General features: G+C 36.9%; 2 long non-coding RNA genes across 3 annotated transcripts in view; one reads left to right on the top strand and one right to left on the bottom strand.

Annotated features, from left to right (window-relative positions):
• The window catches only part of LOC129451578 (uncharacterized), a 119,262-nt gene that overhangs the window by 17,194 nt on the left and 77,919 nt on the right, over positions 1-24,149 (bottom strand). The gene's annotated exons all lie outside the window — the stretch shown is intronic.
• Positions 754-5,442, top strand: LOC141350165 (uncharacterized). 2 transcript variants are annotated; one of them, XR_012358142.1, is made up of 6 exons: positions 754-1,015; positions 2,420-2,566; positions 4,189-4,285; positions 4,426-4,546; positions 4,627-4,741; positions 4,881-5,442. It is a non-coding gene; the product is annotated as an uncharacterized lncRNA (long non-coding RNA). The 2 variants fall into 2 exon arrangements; XR_012358141.1 differs by lacking the exon at positions 754-1,015 and having other exon boundaries at positions 1,952-2,566.

Raw genomic sequence — 24,149 nt, 5'->3', positions numbered from 1 at the left:
GTATCTAAAAGTACACTCTTAAAAATAAAGGTTGTAAATGTATACATTTCAACTTTAAATTCAAGTTGGGGGGGTTAAAGGGGTGCTCATTTTCCTGGTCCCCTAGAGTTAAACATTAGATTTTTACCGTTTTGTAATCCATTCAGCAGGGTCTGGCGCTACCACTTTTAGCATTGCTTAGCATAATCCATTGAATCTGATTCTCTTGACTCTTCTGTAGTTACATCGTGTACTAAGACCGACAGAAAATTAAAAGTTGCGATTTTCTAGGCCGATATGGCTAGGAACTGGCGTAATAATCAAGGATTTGCTGCTGTAACATGGCTGAAATTAGTCCCCTGCTATTGAAAGATACTAAGGGGACTATTTTCGAGCACTGCATAATATCATTGCACCTCCTGCAGCAATCAAAGTCCTTGATTGTTGATAACTAAAGAAGAATCAAGTTTGAAATAGGAAAAATATCGAAACTTTGGTTATTTTTTAGCGCGATGCTAATGGTCTAATCAGATTCAATGGATTGTGCTAAGCTATGCTAAAAGTGGTACCGCCAGACCCAGAGATCAGCTGAATGGATTCCAAAACTGTAAAAATCAAATGTTTAATTTAGGAGCATATCTTCAAAGAAAGTAGAGTGTCCCTTTAATGTTATTTCATGCATTCTGACTTATTAACACAGTTAAAGAATTGTAATCTTGCTAAACAAATGCAAAGTCAAATAATAGTATTTCTGAACCAAACTCACGCCTCCTCCTTCCTACACAGCAAAATCACCAGTGTTAAATTTTCAGGGATGGTGTTAAATACACAGTGTTGATGCTGTTTTAACACTATCTGGTAATAAAATAACACTGCCATTGCTAGGCCAGTGTTATATCCACGACAGTGTCGGTGTAAAACAAGGGTGTTATCAGATTTCACACTGAGCGGTGTAAATCAAGCCACGCCTCCACTAAACATTTCCTGTCAGGGATTTTACCGCCATTTTCTTTCAAAGGAGGACTGAAGAGAGCAGGTAAATCTCATAATATTCACTTGGTTTAGCTAAATTAAACTGTTATTTCTCTGTCTGACTCTACGCAGCCAAATGCCAAAAAACCTAAATAAGATATTTTTCCCATTTTATTTCCCGTTTGTTCGTTATTTGGTTCAGTTTAGTTGTTCCCTTGTTAGTTTAGTATAAAGTTAAACTGCTAGCTAAAAGTTTGAACCAAGAAGGATAATATTCCCAGCTAACACACGACGTCCTAGTTACGTAATTTATTTGTCATTTTTGGTAATTTCATGACTTACCAGCTGGCAACGTAACTGTTACGTCCTAGGGAGGTAATTTCATTACCATTACAGTACCAAATCACTACGTCGCCAGTACGGTCTCCTAACGTCGCGAGGTAACCAAGTACGTTCCAGTTAGGTAATACATTCGTACTATTTTGGTAATTTCATAACTTACTGGCAACGTAACTGTTACGTCCCAGGGAGGTAATTTCATTACCATTACAATTATATTAACATTTATTTTATTTTCTATTTAGGTTAGCATGTTAAAACTTTTCAGTCTCAAAGTTTCCCTTAAATAAGTCAAAATAGAATAGATATTTAACCACCATACGAGCTGCTCTTTACATAGGAAACAAAAAACAGCACGCGTCTCCCTCCTTCAGCTGAACTCAATCAGAGCGTGTAACCGCGCATGCACAGCACGGCATCTGACAGGACCGGTCGTTTTTATGACTGAGAGACAAAAACAAAAATTAACAACACAAAACTTTTAATACAATAAGTTGTAACGACCTGCCCACGACAGGCAGATTACGTTGCAAAGTTACGTCGAGGCGACGAATCCAGGAATTTCACTTTTCCGGTCGCCACGACGTAAGTTTGGTAATCATATTACGTCGACGTTACGTAACAGTTACGTATTTGTGTTAGCTGGGTTAACAGGAGATATGAATGAAAGAATTGAACCATGATAAAACGCGACATGCACTACAAATTGAAGGTATGAAATTAAGTTAAATGAAAGCTCGTTTATTCACCATATGATGCTCGTTATGAGGTAATCATATAGGCTAGATACCGTGAGTTAACGAGGTAGTTTACATGCACGCGAGTGCACGGATTTCGGTTAATTATTCAAATTACTGAAAAACACGGAGAAAACCGCAACCGCATTGCCATGTAAGTTATGTGTTTTTCTAAGATGTATGCAAACAGGGGAAATATCACCAAACCAACAATTCATTTTACCAAAACAAAACCTCACTATATATCATCATTTGTATGCACAGATTGCTGGATTGGATGAATTGTGTGTTGTAAGCTTTTCGTGGTGCTAGATGTCAGACAGATGCAAATAGCAAATACATACGAAAGTGTAAAACGTGTATGGCGAACATTTGTTTTTCTGTCATTATAGATGCTAGTTTGGTGAAAGTACACACTGAGTGCTTCAAATCATTCAGAAGAGATGCTGTTTTTAAGGGCAGTTTATTAAAGAAGACCTGACATGGATGACTTCCAATGAGAAACGACTGCTAATACTTATATAAATTCATTACAGAAGGTAAGTTTATATATTTATTAGGGCTGTCAATAGATTAAAAAAATTAATCTAGATTAATCGCATGATTTCATGAGTTAACTGCGATTAATCGCAAATTAATCGCACATTTTTATCCATTCTAAATTTACCCTAATTTAACACTTTTCAGGTTTTTAATATTCTAATCATATATACATATATAGATGCTTTATGCAAATGTATGTTAACAACAGCCTGTTTACATTTTAACAGAATCACCAGCCATTGTTTTGTATATGAATTTTCCTTTCAGAAGATTTTTCTTTCTCCATTTTTGTTTGCTGCTGCATCATTTGTGACCTGTGCTGGCAAGTTGAGTCGGAATTAGCAAATTTTTTAAAAATAGTTCTTCATATTTTGACATTCTCTATTAAAACATAGAACAATGCATGATTTGTTGAAATATAACAAAATATGACAGAACTACACGTGTTTGAAGTTGAAAGAGTCAAATTACCACAAACATTTCCACATCCATACATTATATTACCACATCAATACCTTAAAATCACTGGTAAAACTAATAGATTTAGCACACACAAAGCAAAAACATCATCAATGTATGTTCAACTTTTTTTCCTTTTGTTTGATTGACATTGAGACAGACTGCTTAAAATCTAAGTGATCTAATACACATCAGATAGTTTTACCCAACAGTTAACCAAACATTTACTTAAAACATAACAGATTATAGAGCCTACCTGCGTGAATTCTTATCAAAACAGATATTTGTAAAACTGTAATTTTGTGTAGATGTCTATATATCCGGGTCGCGCACTCGCGCGTCTGTGTGCACGCGCTTCAGATATCAGTCAGTCAGCGTGAGGGGATCGCTTTTGAGTCTTGTCGCTCTTAATAACTCTTTAACATTAATCAGGTACCGAACTTTATCTCTCTTAATGACTCTTTTAACATCAAGCAAGTCCTGCAGTCTATTTTCTAAGTCATGCATAAAAGCGAAACCAAAATGAATTGAGACGCATCTTTGTATTAGATTAAGCATTAGGAGGACGGTAACGTTACACCTCTCAGACGTATAAATAAAGATCATATCAGATGTCCAACGAGCATTTAGAGCATTGGATTTGGTAGACGATTTGCTTAATGTTCTTATTTCTATGAAAACCTTTTACTCATTTAGAGATAGTCACATTTGTCTGCGTCTCTGTTCATTCAACTATGGGCTGGACCAAGGGTCAAACAGAAATTGCGCGTTGCGTTAATCTCCGTTAATAAAATTAGTGACGTTAAAATGAATTTGCGTTAACGCGTTATTAACGCGTTAATTTTGACAGCTCTAATATTTATACATGTAAATCATTTTATTTGACATAACTGAACAGTTAACCAATCTTTTTAGTATAGTTTTGTACATATTATGGTTATTAATCTGGCAAGAAAGTCACATGACCTGCTGCCAACTTTAATAAAAATATATTATCTTCTCATACATCGTTTTGCTATTGATATCATATTAAATAGCAATTAAATTGATTACTAATTTGGAAATGTATAAATGAAGATTCATATTGTCTTGAGTGCTGTTTTAAATATAAAAAGAATGTTGAGTTTTCTGAGTCTTTATTGTCATTTTTTTGTGATAGGACCCTACCAGACTATATTTGAATACGGCATACCCATGAATTCTGAACTGTTATTCCTTAACCCAGTTTGGAGGATAAGAGCTTACCAACTAGTTATGTGAGTACACAGAGTATATTAGTACTGTACACTGTCTCTAACATGATTTGTTATACTGAGATGATTTTGATTCAAATAACGGTTAAAACTTCATCCTTTTTGGTATTTTCTTGACTCTTTTTGTCTTTGAAAATCTGCAGAAATATGCTGAGGCGATGTATTGCCGAATAGCCAACATACAACAATTAAAGGATAATTGCAGACTACGTCCTGATGAAGATATGGATGACCCTCTGTCTGGTCAACAGGAGTTTAAATATGGTAAGTGTACATGGGTTTGCTACTTTTACGGTTTTAAAGTTTAACTGTATACTCATGGTGTTTAACTTCTGTTTTGCTAGGATGGGACAGTTATGTGGCAGCTCTTCCCTGACTCATTCACTTCTTGCCTTCATTTGTGAAAGGAGGAAAGACTGGAGAGGGTCAATGTGCAACTGAAGCTACTGATTGTGCTGTGTACGTTTTTTTTGGTATTTTGTTCTAGTTGTTTATTCAGCAGTTAGTTTGCTTGCATTGTTCACCTCATGTATGCATACAAGTTCATAAATACACATCAAATACATTCATCAAATACACTCTTTTAAAACACTCTTAGGTGATGAGCATCAATCCATGCTTTGAGGGGGATGAATCAGCACAGCCCTGCCTGCTCTGCGTTGGGAACAGAAGTTGCTTCCAGAGTTTTTGCATCATTCTGGACCAAAAAGCCATTCCCTGCATGATGAAGACCACTGATGCAGCCTTCCACTACATCATGAGTAAAACAACTACAGAACTAAATACCAGGTTGGAACGTATTTAAGAAAAATGAAACGTCTTTTGAATTGAAATGTCTGTTTTGTTATGGAAAAATCTTTAGTATTGTGAAGGATAAGCATTTCTGCCTGCCAGTAAGGTAATTGCAGTGTATTTTAATATTCAAGTTTTGAGTAGGGTGGCTAATTTTTTTAACTCTCATTTGATTTATTAAAGACTTTATAATAAGTGGTTTTCATGTCACTGCGCTGTGGTATAAGATAACTTTCATCATTCCATATTGTATTCTGTTTCTAATTGTAGCTGAGGTATTTAAATAAGCAGTGTTAAATGCAAAGTGTTGTGTGTATCAATGTAAATATTGAATGTGATTTACTTTAATAAAAAGAGGTTTTGCAATATTTCTTGTCATTTTTCTTTTATAGAAACAACCCATTAGCAACAAAGGTAGCTATTACTCAGTATTTTAACACTTAACATTGTTGAATTCACATTACACTGGTGTTGACCTTAAATTAGGAGTGTTAATTTTTAACACTGTATTTGTGTGCCAACACCAGTGTAGTGTGGAAACAACAATGAATAGTGTTGAACAAAGTGTAAAATTTACGACTATTGAGTGTTGAATTAACATATAATGGGTGTTGTTAAATTAACACTACACTTTTGACTAAATTAACACAGTGTAGTGTGGACACATATACACACTTTGCCAGTGTTAAATTTGACACCGTGGGTGTTATTTTAACACCAGTGATTTTGCTGTGTACAAGTTTGGAAAGTTTTTTTCGAACATGGGTACCCGTTACGTATCATTGACCACATATTCATTTTATAGGCACTTCCCCCAGAAAAGCAAGCCCACACGTCAATCAGAGTATGAGTGAAAACTACTAGGACGCTCATTAGCATTATTCATTCGAGTAGAAGTCACAGGCATCGCTGCACGCGACAGCTTTGTTTAATATCAAGATTCAACAATGGCATAAAAGAAGAAGTGTGTTTTTGGATGCAAGAAGAGGAAAGCCATGTTCAGCTTTCCAAGTAGGCCAGACTTATGGAAACAATAGATATAGTTTGTTTATCCGGGGTAACAGCGAAGTTTTGCGTGTGTTTGTTTAAAGGTGCAGTGTGTAAATTTTAGCGGCATCTAGTGGTGAAGTTGCGAATTGCAACCAACAGCTCAGTCCACTGGTCACCCCTAGCTTTTGAAACACAAAGAGAAGCTATGGTCATCGTCGGAGACAACTAAGTAAAAAATGTTGTCCGTTAAGGGCTTCTGTAGAAGCATGGTGGCCCAAAACGGCGACTCCATGTAGGGAGACCCTCAGTGTATGTACATAAAAACGTCTCATTCTAAGATAATAAACATTTAACAGTTCATTATGAAAGGTCTTTATAAACCTCTGATAATATTGTTTTGAATATTATTTTGCATTTCTGTCAAGAAATCCTTTTAAAAATTACACACTGCACCTTTAACGCTGGATTTAATTAAAAAGTCCCAACGGGGTCATAAGCCGCAGGCGGTAAGTACAACTGCATTAAATGATTGTATTAGCGGTCTGGAAAGCGGCACGTAAGTGCTTATAATATAAACAACACGAACATGTAGTGAATCGTAAGTTATCCAGAGATAGGGGGATAATGTTTTGTGTGTTGCTTGCTCGTGACTTGTGGGTCGGGCTTTTCTGGAAACATTTGCTAGATCAAACCAACTACTCCTCAGAGATATAAAGGATTGAAGGATGTAATACTACTCAATAGGTAATCCAGATTCACATGAGATGATCAGAAACAGCATGTGTTGGGAGCTTTAAAAATATAAGTGACGTTAATACTGGCATCTATTCAATATTCAAATTCAAGAATTAAATTGGATTTTAATTCACTTCTGAATCAATGCTCGGCTGTTATAGAGATGAGCACAATGCAGGAAAACAGTTTGGATCAAGTTTGATGCTATATTTCCTGGGTCACAGTCGAATGACCCATGAAAAGAAGATCTTAGTGATAACACCAGCTGGCGGTACCATCTGTTTCGATACAACGCAGAGGACGGGCTGGGCAGATGCCACCAGCGAGCTGGATTAAGACCAACCACAACAAACTGATGCGTAACAAAAACACACTGGATGGTGCATGTGGTGGCACACTGGGGTTCAAACTGGGAAGTATTGAAATTATAGCTATTAGACATCAAAGCAGGGAGGATACTGCCATAATTACAGAGAAGCCAAGAGTAATCTAAAAACAAGGCTGTGGATGAATAGATCACATGTTAATCTGTAAGCCATGTCGTGATGAAGTTGGGTTTCATTTTAAATGCACGATCACTTTACCAGCATGAAATGAGTAATTTGAATTTAATGAGATCAAGTAGACCAGGTGGAGGTCTTATGAAAGCCTCTAAGGTCCATTAAGATGGTGAGCAAATTATCAAAGCCCAGAGGTAATGAATACTGACTGGTCGTGTGGTGCCAGCTCTTCCCTCTGTCATGGATAAAACAGTGAAGCAATTACAAATGCATTCCCTTTATTTTTCTTTTTTAATTAAAACACTCCCTTCTTTCCTTAGGGACTGTGAGGCTTTTCTATTTTTATTTTCCTTAACTCTTTTACTGCACTTTAAAGAAGCTGGTGTGGATGTCTGGTTGCTTTCAATTCGGTGTGGTGTGAAAGTGGTTAAAAATAATACAAGCTCCTAAATGTAATTTATAAAATACTCAATCTGAACAATTAGATTCAACAATTATGCATTTTAAAAAAGATAACTAGCCTTAACAATTTGATGTGTTTGCACTGATGATGCACTAAAGCTCGGAGCCAAAAGTAAAGTTTGCGGCTGGGAAGTTGCTCTGCGGTGCTGTCATAATCCAGGTTACTGTGATTTATGAAATGGGTTATGATCATTGCCCCTGGTCCCCTGGTACATGGAAGCAGGGGGTCAGAGAGAGCTCAGCTGTATTGCGGTATATGAGTAGCACGGCCCTTAAATCCAAACCAGTCTGTTTAATGAAATTCACAGAAGATAAATGGGTGCCAAAGTCACACTCACAGCTTTGGAAAACTATGAGGTGCATGCATAACACAATCTAAATATACATACAACACGTTGTCTAGTGTAATGTGTTAATGCAACTTTCAATTTTTGGTGTGAAAACTCGATTTAAGAGTCTTTCTGAAGATATTTGATTGTTCAGGCATTTATTGAGAAAGTACTTGTCTTTTAATAAAACCTGTTTGTATGGTTCGAAGCAAAACTGCAATGCATTTAAATTAAAATAAAACCCAGACAGTGTATAAAGGTAGCCTGACGTTGTCATACTCAATTCTAGTCAGAATTTGAGTCTGATACCGCTCCATTGCACTTAATTGGATAGACCTACGACCAATCAGAGCAACAGAGTGTGTGACGTATGTTGACATTACGTCTTTTGCAGCCTGACCGCACTGCTAGTTATTTCGCTACAATGACACTAACATTGTGATTATACTAAGTCTGAGTTAGCGAATGTACATCAACACCTACTATGTTTAAAACATTTCGTTTATATCACAACATGAAGTATTTACTAAGTCATACAGTAAGACTATCTCTTACCATTTGTACGTCAGGTGAACTTCATCCACGACGATACCCATTACGTTGGCTTGAAAATATTGGAGCCTAGCACGTCCCTCCACTTATTCAGCAACCACGATTCCGGGCTTCCGAAAAGAAGCTGGCAACGACTGCTAATTATATCCATCTCGTCATGCATGCCGAGTTGCATCGCCGTGATAACGTTACCAATTTCAGTTGCGACCAACTTTTGCCGAATCCCGTAGGAAGGACGGTAAAAACATCAACAAATGCCTTGCTCGCGTTTCTCTATTCCTCTTTTAAAATCAATGCTCTGTCGATATCTTTTAGAACAGACTCAATGTCAGAGTCCACACATCTGAATTCTACAGCGGCAGCCATTTCGTTGTAAACAGATTCAACACACGCGCTCTTTGGTGACGTGGTTCATTACGCTACTGTTGATCATCTGTCCATCAACGTATAAAGCCCGCCCTGACAATTTGATTGGTTCGACCAGCTTTGGGTCTAGCATAGGAGCTCTACTAGCTCCTCAACGGGAAACCAGCGGGGCAGGGTTTCATATTTTATTGAAGCTTCCCTGGACGCCACCATTGCTTAGCGAACACCCATCTGCTGTTAGCACCCCTTTGACTCCCATTTATTTTGGCGTCACTTTGACAGCGAATAACTTTACATCTGAGGCGTTTAACGACTCCATTTGTCCATTAATTATTTCTAAAGAAACACGAAAATGTATAAAAGGCTCCATTACCATGTTACCATCTTACGTTATGGCCCAGTAAAAGCAGTTTGTGTAAAAATAGGCTAACGATTGCGTCATAACCTGCGACTTTCTGTCGCACAATACAGAAATTACCGTATGGACTGGGAGAGAAGCTCACAGCCTATCTTTTACTGACTATGAGGCAATCGGGTGGACGTGAAGGCATAAAGTCAAAGGAGATTATTAATCAGAATACTAACCAAAATGTGCTCCTGTTCACGCTCGCCGTCTCTGCAAGATTCAGTAGGTGATTCAGATTTCTCGTGGCACGGCTATTAGAAGACTTACAGTTGTCAGACAGGTTGCTCACGTGACATCTACGTCACTTAGCTCAGTTTGAGTCTGCGCAGTACGCTTGACACCCAGGAAGTGCGTGATTCTAATTGACTTAACTTGTCTCCGTTGAATCCAATGGGGTCGCTGTGTCCATCTCTTTTATTGTCTATGCGGGAAACCCCAGACCGATCTTCCCGTTCTCAAAATGTTGTGGGCGGGGCTGAGATCGGCTGGCACCCAGGCTAGTATAAAGGTATAATAGCTGTCAATGGGCCAGTACCCTTTCGAAAAGTACAAATTTGTACCTACAGGGTGTATATTGGTGCATCAAAAGTACATATTGTTATACGTATCTGAATCTGTACCTACATGGTACATATTAGGACTTTTTTAAAAGCCCCAGTGAAAGCTTTTTAACCTTTTTTCTGACAGTGTATCAGCCTGAAGGAGTTGAGTCAAAATATAAGTGCATTTGGTGTCCTAATTAAAATTACAATAAAAATCTTGAACAAAATGCAAACTAATGAAATTCTAAGGTTTTATTTTTAAATTGCCAAACACATAAGTACAACTATAAATGTGTTGATATGTATTTTTCTAATTTTATACTACTGTTTTTCCGGACTATAAGCCGCATCATTTAAAAATACGTCATGAAGACAAAATAACATATATAAGTCACAGTAGACTATACATCGCGTTTATTTAGAAAATTATTTCACAAAATCCAAGCCGAAAAACAGACATTTAATCTGGAAAGGCAAGTTACTCAACTAAACAATAGCAGACAGAACAGCAGGCTGAATAGATGTCTGTACGTTAAAGTAATATTATCAGTTATTTAAATGATAAACCATAGCATACAGAACATACCTTGAAGGTTGAATAAGCTAAATTAACCAAACAACTAGCGTGAAGTTCAAATACTCGTCATTCCACATTACAGAATCCATTGAATTACAAAAATACAGAAGCAGCATATGGCGGACTCTCGCGGCTGTAGACGGTAATGTTGTCTCTTGCCTCATAAATGTCAAAATTTATTCATACTGACTTACAAGGCGCACCTGACTATAAAACGCAGCACCAGCCAAATTATGAACAAAATGCGCCTTATAGTCAGGCGACAATGGTTTAACATTTAGAAAATATTTTCAAAAAATCAGAAAAAATAGTATAAACCAATACTTACAGTGACATCCTAACGCAAACACCAAATCTAACCCTAAACCGAAGCGAAAATGGTTTGAAAATAGGAAAAAGCAGTTGAGTAACCAATACGTGACAATGACACATAAACAGAAATTCATGATACGATCACGAAAAAACACGAAAATTCCTGACAGTATCACGAAAAAGAATATAGGTACAAGAAACATGATGGTAGTTTTAATCATGGAATAAAAAAACATCATTAACAAAATAATTACAAAACATAAACATTTGCATATGTAATCAGGGTACTGAGAAATTTGGGGGGAAGATGGTGTCATTATCATAAAGAAGTCACATCTTAATGGTCCAAAAACAGCTTCGTGTTTTTTTTAATAAGTGTAACTTGATTGAAGACTTCTGTAACTACCCATGATTCATAAATTACAAGAATAAGAACCCTGTAGCACTTAAAGTAATCAGAGACATCTAAACAGTGCCTGTAATTATTACAATTAACAGATCTCAACTGACTCCATGGGTGAGGGATTAAACAACAACAACAGCTGCTACAAACAAACAAACAAACAAACAAACAGGAAAACATAAATGTTAGACACACTCAAGCACTGGACAAGGATCTACATGTACCGGTCTGTCTGAAAATGAAGTCACGTCTTTTGAGGACAAACTAATCACTGGATTTGAAGTTTGTGGCATTATATAAATGAATGTTTAATTTGAAGCACTACAGTGAGTAGCTTTTTTAATTACACCCTTATTTTCTGGTAACTATTTTAGATAAGCCCTTAAAGAGTATATAAAAACTAAATTAACTGTGATTGGTTGTTTTACACCTAAGTCAGATGGCCTCTTCTTGTGGGCAATTCTTAGGCAGGATCAGCTTGATTAAGATTCACTCCATGTCATTTTAAGGACACTATGGCCCAATTTAACTATCATTGTGTAAAGTGCACGGTCTAAATGGGCCGATGCCACTTTTGCTAATTTAACAGCGGGAAAATGGTTTGTGCGCCAAGCACACAGCCTAAAAGGTTGTTCCTATTCTCGTAATGAGTAATGGGTGTATTTTGGGCGTAACGTGCATTAAACCAATGAGAGTTTCAGCTCTCATCCCCTTTAAAAGCCAGTTGCGCTGGCGCCATGCCAATTTCCTATTTAAATGGCGGAATTTGTAAACTGAAAAACTAAACGGAGGAAGAAGACTACCAGTTTAAAATCTTTTTTTTTTAATTTGTATTGAAATTGTTATTTTTTGGTATTAAAACCTAAAAGTCATTTTCTTTCAGTCATGGAAGTAAAAATAGCAGGCTTTTAATTGCTGTAAATGAATGGATAGCCTACATGATCTGTGTTATCTCAAAAAATAATTTACAAATATGCAAGAAAAGGTTTGTAGCTACTCTAAAATACTTTATTTGTAACAAACAGGAGATAAAGAATTTACAAACGTGCGGAGAGCCTTCAGAACTCGGACAGCGCCGTGAGTGCTTTGAAAAGCATTACTTAAAAATGTTTCTCATCTCATCATATCCTCAGGTACAAAGTCATCATATACATAAATCTGTGGGGTAGCTTAAAAAAAAAAAAACATTTAAAAATAGATGCAATATTTGCATTTGTTTAAAGCAAAACATTTAATTACTTACCAGGCTACAGGTGAAGCTGCTTTTTATGCCTTCTAAAGTCTCATAATCGGTTCTTTATGTTCAAGAGACTCAATAATAATCTTTTACATTTTAATCCTTTGATTTTTCATATTTTTAAACATTTATGCGCATCCATGTGTGTTATAAACAAACGCGTGTTGCCGTCCCATTTAAGCGCATATTCACTAATGCGCTCATTAAATAACAAAAACAATATTGACTTTAGACTTTAGACCAGGTTTTAGTTGGTCAATGGCGTAGTCTATTTTAGTTGCGTCAAAATAGCAATGTGCCAACAATGTGCCTGAACACACGCCCATGGGTGAAGAATTGGGCTCCAATGCATTTGTTATTTAAACAAAGTGGCGCTAAACGTGAAAATGATAATTGTGCCGGTTGAAACTTGCAAAAGATACTTGGGTTGCGCATTGCGCTGTATTGTGCCGGGTGTATTACAGAGCCCTATATTTCTCTGGATCTTTCAACAAAATGATCCCACTAAAATAATACGATATGGGAATTTAAAGTGGGGTAAACCACTGATAATTGCAATGTGTTTTTATCCGAGGTAACAGATAAAAGGCATAAAGCAACAAACTGATGGATGAAATTGAAAGATGCTAGCTTACATGATGTATAATTGATGCAGATGTTATTTTAACAGACAAGGTAGACCATTAAGAATAAAAATAGACTGTGATAAGATGTGACAGCCTTTAAAGAAGTCTTATTGAAAGACAAAGTTTTCCCATACAGAAAGGCCATCAGGCACTTTTTATGATGCAAATATTACATTTGACGGTCAAAATCAAAATATTGTGAAAAAGCAAGCATCACCTCCAGCAAACTTATAAAGTTAGTCTAAACTGCTTTAATCCATGGTATCATCATAACACTTGATCAAAGACATCTTATCATGTGAATAGGCTTCTAGAGCCTGGCATCTGCATCCACCATAGTGGACCAAAATGAGCCTCTCACACTTCCACAACCTCTTCTATTTGCCCTTGTAGATTTAATAGAAACAGTGTAATAAACTACGAAGTCTGACCTTCTTTTATTCTCAGTGGAACATGCATGTCTAGACAAGAACAGGCAAATTTTGGAGAGAGAAAATTAAATTGGTGAATCAAAACAGGTTCTGTCCTCTTCTACCTAAGATTAATAACACTGTGAGAGAGACTTTGCATTTCAACAATTCTACCAACAAATGATCTCTGTCAGGTAAAGTCGATACATTAGCATCATTTTTGGTTAAGCACCTGGTGATTTTTTCTTTTTTTTGTGTGAGCACATATTTTTATTTACATATATTTCATAAAAGTTATATTGTTATCTTAATTTTTTTCTTTACTCTTTTAATGTCAATTGTTAACTTATTCTTTTAAGCTTTAATTCTTTTCATTTTTGGACTAGAGCAATAAAGTCGCTAAGTTGGCAACAATGGCTGAACATTAAAGGCGGAGTGCACAATGTTTGAAAAACGCTTTGGAAAAGGAGACGGGCCGACTACCAAAACACACTTATAGCCAATCAGCAGTAAGGCGCGTGTCTACGAACCGACATCCTTGCCGGGTTGCGTATGTGTGGGGCGGGTCTTTTAAAAGAAGGTCCAGATTCTATTGGGGTAGGGGCGTGTTTGTTTAGGTGATTTTTAAATATCAACATTGGCTTTCAAACACTGTGCACTCCGCCTTAAAGGGGCGGTTTCCCAGACAGGGATTAGACTAGTCCCAGAGATGTTCACAAGTCTCTGAGCTCGAGTCCGAGTCAAGTCTGAAGTCTTTGACCTCGAGTCCAAGTCAAGTCTGAAGTCTTTGAGCTTGAGTCCAAGTCAAGTCTCAAGTCTCGTTGTAACAAATAAAACTCTAATAACAAATAAAGAAATTATAAACATTTATAAAAAAAACAAAGTTGCACATTAAGTAAGGTCTAAAATTAGCATTAGGTACAGAAATTAAATTAAATGGATAAAACACTGTCTTTATTGTACAAATTAAATATTATTATTATTATTTTTGAGCAATAGAAGTGATTTTCTGTTTGTCTTGGGTTGTTTGATTAACATAAATGACACAGACTTAAGTAGGTTAATTGAGGTTACTGTCTCTTTATTAAGAACAAATAAGCCCAGACTGGTTTCTTAAGACATAAACAAACATTTTTTTATTAGAAAAAGAATACTGTGAGATAATTTTGCGTGTATGTGCCTTGTCAAGAAAAGAAAGATTTTATGTTGGCTTAACTTTTGAAACACTTCTCTCTGTATGTGAACTACTGAGGGCACTTAAACGCGTGCTCAAACACAGGCAGAGTGCGAAGAAGATGCAGCAGTCGCTTCACATAAAAACGTTACGTTGTTTTTCATTGCTCTATTCAGCAAATGTATGTTAATGGACTACAGTACAGTATGACACAAAGTAGAGCAACTCTGGACCTGACTGGAGCTGGACCGGATACACTGAACCGCATGTGCGTACAGAAATCTGCTCACTTGGAGGTCCTTTTTGCGGTTAAATTGTTTAACCATTTAAACAATTGCAAGCATTAGAAACACGTTAATGATAAACTTACCCTATTTAAATTGCATATTAATCCGCAAATCGCATGCGAGCCGAACCGCGGATCCGTCACAGCACTACCCAAAGCTTCAGATGAATGCCACAGCAGCGGCTGCCTGCAGGTACGGTCGACATGCATGTTTGCGGCCGCGCGCGCGAAGCAGATACGTCACGTGTTACGTCGTGTGCAGGTTGTAGTGAACGGAGGGAGCTATGACAGCGAGCTCATCAGACGTTTCCTAAAAATAAACATTGTTCACGAGTCGCGCGGCTCTAGTCTGAGTCGAGTCTGAAGTCTTTGAGGGTCGAGTCTCAAGTCGAGTCTGAAGTCGCACTCGAGTCCGAGTCTCAAACTCGAGTCCCCATCTCTGACTAGTCCTTGACTTAAACACTTTTAAGAGCTCTCCAAACTGAAAACAACTTGCACTTACATATCTTAAAATACATCAGTGCCCTTTGTTTTACCTCAAAATGCACACAGGTAATGTTTTTTAGTAAGGCATGTTTGTTAAAACTAGTTATATTTCCTAATTAAACTAAGGCCTAGTCCTGGATTAAGCTAATCCTGGTCCGGGAAACCGCCCCTAAAGGTATTGCGGAGGATTTTCTTTTTCCGGGTGGATCATCAAGACTATTGGTCCTCCTAGTTGTCAATCAGGAGTGTTGCGCAATTGCATTTTTTTTAAAAGTGGAGAAGGCAGTTCTTTTCTAAAATTCGAGAAAATCCTCCGCTACACCTTTAATAAAAGACCTTTTAAAATGCATTTGCAGTTTCTTTTTCACATTTGCTTTAAATTGTAATATTGGCCTTCTTGCCTCGAGATTGGAGTGAAAATCAGTTTTTGATTTTATTTTTATCATTAATTTATTTATTTAAAATTGGCAGAAAAAAACTTCCATATAAGTGGGGTCAAAAGTTGTAAACCAGAAAATTATTACATTTACATTTACAACTATTTCATAATAAATAAATACCATTTGCCTTTAGATCTTAAAATGAAGAGTTTGGTTCCAAAACGTGATAAACGGCATTTAAAAATAAAGACTCTAAAGTAGTCCACAAGTCCGGAGTGTGCCATGAGGGACAGGGCCTTTGTCGCCTAGCTGGACACGTACCCTTCCTATCGCTAATGTTGCATGAAGTCACCAAGCTTCCATAAAAATGAACGAGATCACTATTGCTAGTTGCTGCCAGTGTGCACGCATCTTTACTCTCCCTTAAGTTGTTGCAAACCTGTATAATTTTCTTTGTTCTGCTGAACACAAATGAAGATATTTTGATCAATGTTTGTATCCAAGGAGTTTTGGAGCACCATTGATTTCCATAGTATTTTTCCTACTATGAAAGACAATTGTGCTACTTCCTGCTTGATTACAAATATAATTCTTTGTGTTCAGCAAAACAAATAAATGTATACAGGTTTGTAACAACATGAGGGTGAGTAAATGATGACAGAATATAAATTTTTGGGTGGAGTATCCCTTTAAAGTTTGGGACCCATGGAGCTGTAAATAGTTAGTTTTTAATAAACCATTACAGTTGTACAACTTTATACCTGAATTCTGAATAAAAACCCTTTTGGTGCCAGAAATACAAGCAAAGACCAAAAAACAACCAAAAAAGCTCTGGTATTTGGTGCTCTCCAGCATTATTTTCATTAGCACGAGTCTCTGTGTGTGTGGCTGTCACATGAGTATTACCTCTGCCTCCCACAGCTGACAGCGTAGGCAACCAAGAGTCACGCTTGAGGATCCTTGTGGCATTTTCATTCCTCTCTGCTCTACACTTTTACTCTGCTAGTCTCTTATTGAGACGTACCAAAATACTCGGCAGAGATCACAATCACAGCGTGCCGTTGCAGACACGAATACTGATGTGCTGTGATGAGAGCGATAACATCTGCACAAATAACAGCACTGTTGCTCCTTGACACCAAATCATAAACAAACTGTACGTTGTGTTCTGCAATGTCCTCTGCGTTGTTTTTGAACCTACAGTTAAAGTCGGCAATTTGAGGAGCTCAGATGCAAAAGCCGCTAAACGCCACCTCAGACAACCATGAGATAATGATATTAACTGAATGCTTTTGGCACGAATTATAAATTCTTTAATACGGAGAGACATCTGTCGCCGGAGTCCATCCTTTGGCGACGTGAGGACAAAGCAGGACGTCTGGCTATGTGACTCAGAGCTGTACACAGGCCAAACTGAAAGGACACTAGCATGCCAGCACTTCCAACTGGATTCAACCTCACCACATTATTATGCCTTAAAGATGAGCAGATACTGTAGGCAAGTCATTAACTTACAATGGCACGGCCAACAACATGTCTTATACTGTACGTTACTCAGGACTGAATGACATTGAGGCAGATGTTAATCTAGGCACAGTTAGGAAACAAAGTTGGAGGAAGTTCACAGAAGCCTGAAGAGCAAATGAAAAGTAATTATTCAGGCAATGGATTTGAGCTAATTTACACTAGCTGTGTCCGAAACCGCATACTCACCGAATAGGTACTTAAAGGGACACTCCACTTTTTTGAAAATAAGGTCATTTTCCAGCTCCCCTAGAGTTAAACATTTGATTGTTACTGTTTTGGAATCCATTCATGTGATCTCCGGGTCTGGTGGTAGCACTTTTAGCATAGCTTAGCATAATCCATTGAATCTGATTAGACCATTAGCATCGTGCTAAAAAATAACCAAAAAGTTTTGATATTTTTCCTATTTAAACCTTGACTCTTCTGTAGTTACATTATGTAGTAAGACCATCGGAAAATTAAAAGTTGTGATTTTCAAAGCAGATATGGCTAGAAACTAAACTCTCATTTTGGCGTAATAATCAAAGACTTTGCTGCTGCTGTAACATAGCTGCAGGAGGCGCAATGATATTACGCACTGCCCGAAAATAGTCCCCTTAGTAACTTTCAATAGCAGGGGACTATTTTCGGGCAGTGCGTAATATCACTTCGCCTGCTGAAGTCCTTGATTATTACGCCAGAATGAGAGTATAGTTCCTAGGTTAATAAATGTCTTCTGCGGATAATCAATTGTGTAAGAAAACTATCAATATTTTAAACTTTATAAATGATTCACAAGAGTCCCTGCGTAACAAAAAAAATCTATAGTTAATAGCATGAGTCCAAGATGGCGTCGTTAGCTGAAGCCAGTTATTATAGTTTATACAATTTGCAATATGGATATTTATCTTAGCGAATCACATCGATAGCCCGCTTGAAGCCATGTGTATTACCTCTGTGAAGGATGAATGCACTTTATTGGGATTTAAAGTCAGAAGTTGTTCCCTGATCCCTGATTTCTAACATTATAAAGCTTAAAAGAGCAATGACATTTACTCAGAGGTGGGTAGAGTACCCAAAATCTGTACTCAGGTAAAAGTACAAGTACTTATACAAAAATGTACTCAAGTTAAAGTAAAAGTATCAATCTAATTATTTACTTGAGTAAGAGTAAAAAAGTATTAGATGAAAAAACTACTCAAGTAGTTAGTTACTCGTTACTTCCGATCTGATCAAAAGCACTGAATTTCAGACTACTTGGAGGGTTTTTGCAAACCTCTCCTTAAAAGTCTCATTGTTCTGCTTATATACAAGTAAATCAGCCTATCTCAGTCCTGCAATGGGTACATTAACATCACATAACGTGTCATTTGAGAACAAAAACTCAAACACACACACAGATCTTTTTCTGACGGTTAACTCTGTATTTATTTTCATGTTCACAACACAAACTTGTCAGCATCTGCCTTTAAACATGCAAACAGTAAACGAATAAGAATGTGTGTGTCTGTTTGTTATCATGTTTTTATTTGAATAGGTTTTTTTCATTGCCATTGAAGTGCAATTACTGAACGTAAACAGAAGCTTAATAAAAATGATCATTTTAGAATTTTATATGGAACTTATCTGTTTGTGCAAATCAACTCTACATTTATAATAATATATAATACATGTTTCTTTAAAATCAAACTTTATTCTTTTATTTTTATTCATTCATTCTTTAGGAAGGATTTTGAAATGAAATACAATCCCGTTTTTATTTGAATGTATTTTCTACACATTATTGAGGTGTCCGGATTTGTGTATAAATGCAAGACGACGTTACATTATGCTGTTCAGTTTGTTTAGTTGAGGGGAAATGATATGGAAATGTGCAGATGTGAACGTGCTGTTTGTCAGGTTTAACTCACACTAGGTTTTGTCATCGCTTGCACAAGAGTGCATGCGCCAAAAAAAATCGGACAGTGTGTGAAATGACCATTAATAGTGTTCAAATAAACATTACTGTGACACTTACCACTTCAGGTTGGATCTTGAATTTCTGTACGCTGAGATGTCAGCTCATTTATTGAACAAAGCATGCATCACATTATGAAACTATTCTTTTTGACCTCTTGGAGTGAAAACATAGACCGAACTTGAAGCCACGCATGATCTGCCTCCGATATCTCGCACAACGCACGCGCCCTCATCTGCTTCTCCTATCATCTATGCGCGGTCGCGCTAAAGGGTGAAGCAGCCTGTCTCGCGAAACTTTCAAACACACCCTATAAACTTTTTTTAAAAAAATATATTCATTAATTATTACCATTTGACAGTAGCGCAGTAACGCCGCCGAATGTAGCAAAGTAAAAGTACAGTTTTTTTCACTAGAAATGTACTTGAGTAAGAGTAAAAAGTACCCATCCTTACATTTACTCTAAAAGTACTAATTACCAAAAAATTTACTCAAGTAAATGTAACAGAGTAAATGTAATTCGTTACTTCTCACCTCTGAATTTACTAAAATAACCTCAAATGTGGTAATTTTAATATTTGGCTGGAGTTCCCCTTTAATACCAGGTGTAAACAGCCCAGCAGTTGGGTTATTTGAACCAACAATGGGTTAAAAATAACCCAGAATGTCGGAGCCGATGGTGTAGTGGGCAGCATGTGGTGCTTTCGCACTTTCGGCGACCCAAGTTTGATTCCTGGCTCGTGGTCATTTGCTGATCCCGTACCCCTCACTCCTCCCTGTACTTTCCTGTCATCTCCTCAATCACTGTTAAAATAAAGGCAAAATGGCCCAGAATTTGAGTGTTGAAATTACAACCCAATGGGTTGGGTTTATCCATTTTTGACCCAAAGCTGGGTTGAAAATAACAGCTTGCAAATGTTCCAGATAGTGCCCTACCATGTAAAATCTCAAAGATCAAGTGTCTATAAATAAATCAAGTCACTTTCAGTTATAGTGTGGTTGATGTCAGTGGTTTCTGGCCATTCAAAGTGAAGTTGCTTCTCAGTTCTGTGTTTATGAGTCGTGAAGTGACATGTTGCACATCACTCACCCCCTTACAAAAGCCATGACAGGTGTCTTCATGTATCCTCAGCTGTGATGGATTGCCCAGGTCTTCTCAATAATTCAGAGCCGGGACACAGCATAAACTGATTCCTCTAAGGGACATGACGTCTTCTGCATTGTCTCTCATAAAAAGAAGGAAGAGACTTTAAAATCTATTGGCATCTGCTACAAAAAAAAAAAAACACAGACAGTAGTTTCTTGACAGGATGACAGCAGCATATTTAAATACAGTTATTAGGTTAGGTCAACAGAATAATGACAAGTACTTCTACTTATTATTTTCCTAACAATACTTACATGAAATAAAATGATTAAAATACTTATTAAATTCTTGTCATGTTCATCACTGCTCTATACAGGACATCAAAGTGGATTATTTTTAAGCATCATACAGTATTTTGTTGTGGATTGTTGTTTCTTTATCATTTGTTTCAGTGAAGATGACCTAATTTCTTCTTAACTCATTAACTCAGCCTTTTTTTAAAGTTGCCCTCCAGCAAAAAGTTTTACAAAATGCCTTCCAGGAAAATTTTCTTCTAAAAATATATAAACATACAAATATATCAAATAAAAGAACAGACCCTCTGCTTTCAAACAAACAATAAACAAACAAACAGTGTTCCCACGGGTCCTTGAAATTCTTAAAAAATTGTGAATCTGGGGAAAAAAATTCAAGGCCCTCAGCCTGGGAAGTTTTTGAAAATATACATACATAGATATATTGATCAGGTCATTGAAAGTGCTTGAATATATTTAATGAAAGAAGTTTTCTGGAAAAAAATCCATATTATTCCCTGTGTAGTTTAGGATAATATCATAAAATGTATATCCTTTTAAGGACATGTGCTGAACTGTTCGCATTAAATGTTTATATCTTCTGTATGCCAATGTTGATTCATACCCGAATGCCTTTTTGCATAGTTGTGTTTGACAAACGAAAACGTCTCGGGTTACGTATGTAACTGTTGTTCCCTGAGAAAGGAACAAGACAATGCGTCTCCCTTGCCATAATTCCTGCGTCCCTGTAACGCCGTCTTTGGCAGTATTTCATATAGCGATATACTTCCTGGCTCCTGCGTCACCCTGTCTTTGTCGTTAAGCCTCACCATTGGTTAAATTTGATATACACATTCAAATGCACTTACCCCTGGAGGCATCCCCAAAGTGTCACCACAGTGACGCAGCGCAAGTTCCCTCAAAAGGGAACTGTAACAACGTATCTTAAAAGGTAACACGATGTAACCTTGCTATCACTTGAAATGTGCCCCACATTTAGTCCTTGAATTTAAGGGTATTGGACCTGGAATGTCCTTAAATTTGAAGTTAACCAAGGTGTGGGAACCCTGAACAAACAAAACGGGAAAACCCCATTTCATCCTATCTTTATTTTTTCTCAGTTTATAACCTTTAAAATATGGGTATTTTTCTTCAAAATTTTTAGCAAAAAGCTGAAATAATCGCAGTATTACAGATTACCTTAAAAACTCATCAGGAACACATTTTTTCATGCAAATGTTTCCCTTAATTGACGAGATAACTCATCAATGGCGGGGAATGAGTTAATCTCAAGGGTTAATTCACACATCAGTGACATCATCTTCATTTGGAAGACATGGATCAGTTTGATTATTTAATGCGGGCCACTCAAAGAGCCCTATCAAACACCTGGCGCAATGCAGTGCAAAGCGCAACGCAAGTGTTTTTTGCTAGTTTCAGCCTGGTGCAGTTATCATTTGTACTGTATGTCCATCATCACGTTGTTTAAATAGCAATTTCATTTGCGCTCATTTGTGTGCCCATGGGCGTGCTGGCTTGAAAACAAGGTGTTTTCAGGCGCATTGTTGGCATGTTGCTAATGTGGGGCTAATAGACTTCGCCATTGACCATCTAAAAACTGCTCTAAAGTCCATACCCCCATCTAAATAGGGAATCGGCTTTCACAATTTGCGAGCGCAATTGGCTTTTGAAGGGGATGAGAGATGAGACTCTCATTGGTTTATTGCACGTTACGCCCAAAACACACCATACGAGAATAGTAACGACCCTTTTAGACTGTGTGCTAGGCGCACAAACCCTTTTTCCTGTGGTTAAATTAGCAAAAGTACATTCAAACAGACTGTGTGCTGTGCACTTTTTAGATCATGTGCTTAGATTGTTATAATAGGGCCCAAAGTGTTCAAGTTACATAGTAAGCTGAGGAATAATGACATAAAGCATTCAAGAAGGAGAGAGAAAATACTATAATTTCATTGATATGCTGTCATGAGGGTTATTCAATAACAAAATCACGCCTACTTACATTAAAAAAACAATCAAATCATAATGCAATTCAATCTTCTCACCTCGACACAGAACAAAGAAATTACATCCTGAAGGACTGATTAGAGAGCATATTAAATAACACGACTGAAAACAAGACAAACAGAGTGAGAGGAAGTAACGAAAATTGAATAAAAGGGCCCGGGGCCACGCTTACTGGGCGCCTACTGGACCTCTTAAAGGGCTTTAAAAAGACTATTACTATTGAGTGCTGTGCAAGCAAGTGGATCAAGCAGCAGATAGTTTAGATACTGAAAAAACTACTTCAATAATGTGAATTGAAAGACCTGATTTATAAAACAGAATTTGAATGACAGCAAATATGAAGGAATGCAATCTTCACAGTGTAGCCAAAGTTAACAAGACCTTCTATCATTCAAAAAATGCTAAAAAGATCTTTGGTGCTGCTGTTATGGATGCATGATTCAGTTTTCACAGTGTAATATGAACTTAAAACAGACACACACAGATAGTTAAGTAACCAATTAAGCATAAACTGATTGACAGATGGTACCAAGTATTGTACTGTAGCTGTCAGCAAACATTCATGTAGCACATCACCACAAAGTAATAAGGTGATATTTTGTTTTTGTTAGCTTAAAGATTGCTGAAATTATTTTTAGTCAATTTAATGCACACAAACATGTAAATCAACTTAAAATTGTTTAGTTAAAGTAGTATTGTCAAACATTTTCAGTTCCCAGCATGCTTTGCATACGACTTGGTAAAATATGTTGATTGTTTGTTGGTTACAGAAATTGATGTTTTGAAAAAAATATATTTTAGTTTTTTTCTTTTGCATGAAAATGCTTCCGTTTTCCTTTGTGGTACAATGTTACCTTGAGACAAGAAAAGTTTATTTTTTATAAATTTAACAAAAATGTTTATTAATATTGTAATTATTAATTTTTCCTCATTGGTGTCATTATATGTAGGGTTAAATAAAGGATTTTTTTCTTAATGTCACATTATGATTACTGCATTTCTTTATAAAACCGGTAACATTGTACAATAATGTTGTACTAGTAAACATAAGTAAATGCATTAAATGGCACCTATTATGGCCTTTTTTCAATATGTAATACAAGTCTCAGGTGTGCCCAGAATGTGTCTGTGAAGTTTCAGCTCAAAATACCCCACAGATCATTTATTACAGCATGTCCAAATGGCCCCTATTCAGGTGGGAGCAAAAGCGGGCTGTTTTAATGTGTGTACCTTTAAATGCAAATGAGCTACAGCTCCTCACTTCCTAACAAACAGACAGTGAGCACTTAAAAAATTAAAATGTGATTGCAGTCAATAAAAAAGACAGTAGTATTTAGTGGACAGAAAAGAACCTCGCTGAGGGTGGAAACTAATGCAGGACTGTCAGTGGGCGGGGCTTTATCAATGTGACCCCACATTGATAAGAGAATG

This window comes from Misgurnus anguillicaudatus, chromosome 17, assembly GCF_027580225.2.
Source record: "Misgurnus anguillicaudatus chromosome 17, ASM2758022v2, whole genome shotgun sequence".
In the NCBI taxonomy this organism is placed as follows: Eukaryota; Metazoa; Chordata; class Actinopteri; order Cypriniformes; family Cobitidae; genus Misgurnus; species Misgurnus anguillicaudatus.
The sequence above is the reverse complement of the archived record's forward strand: the minus strand, read 5'-3'. Positions and strand labels throughout refer to the sequence as shown.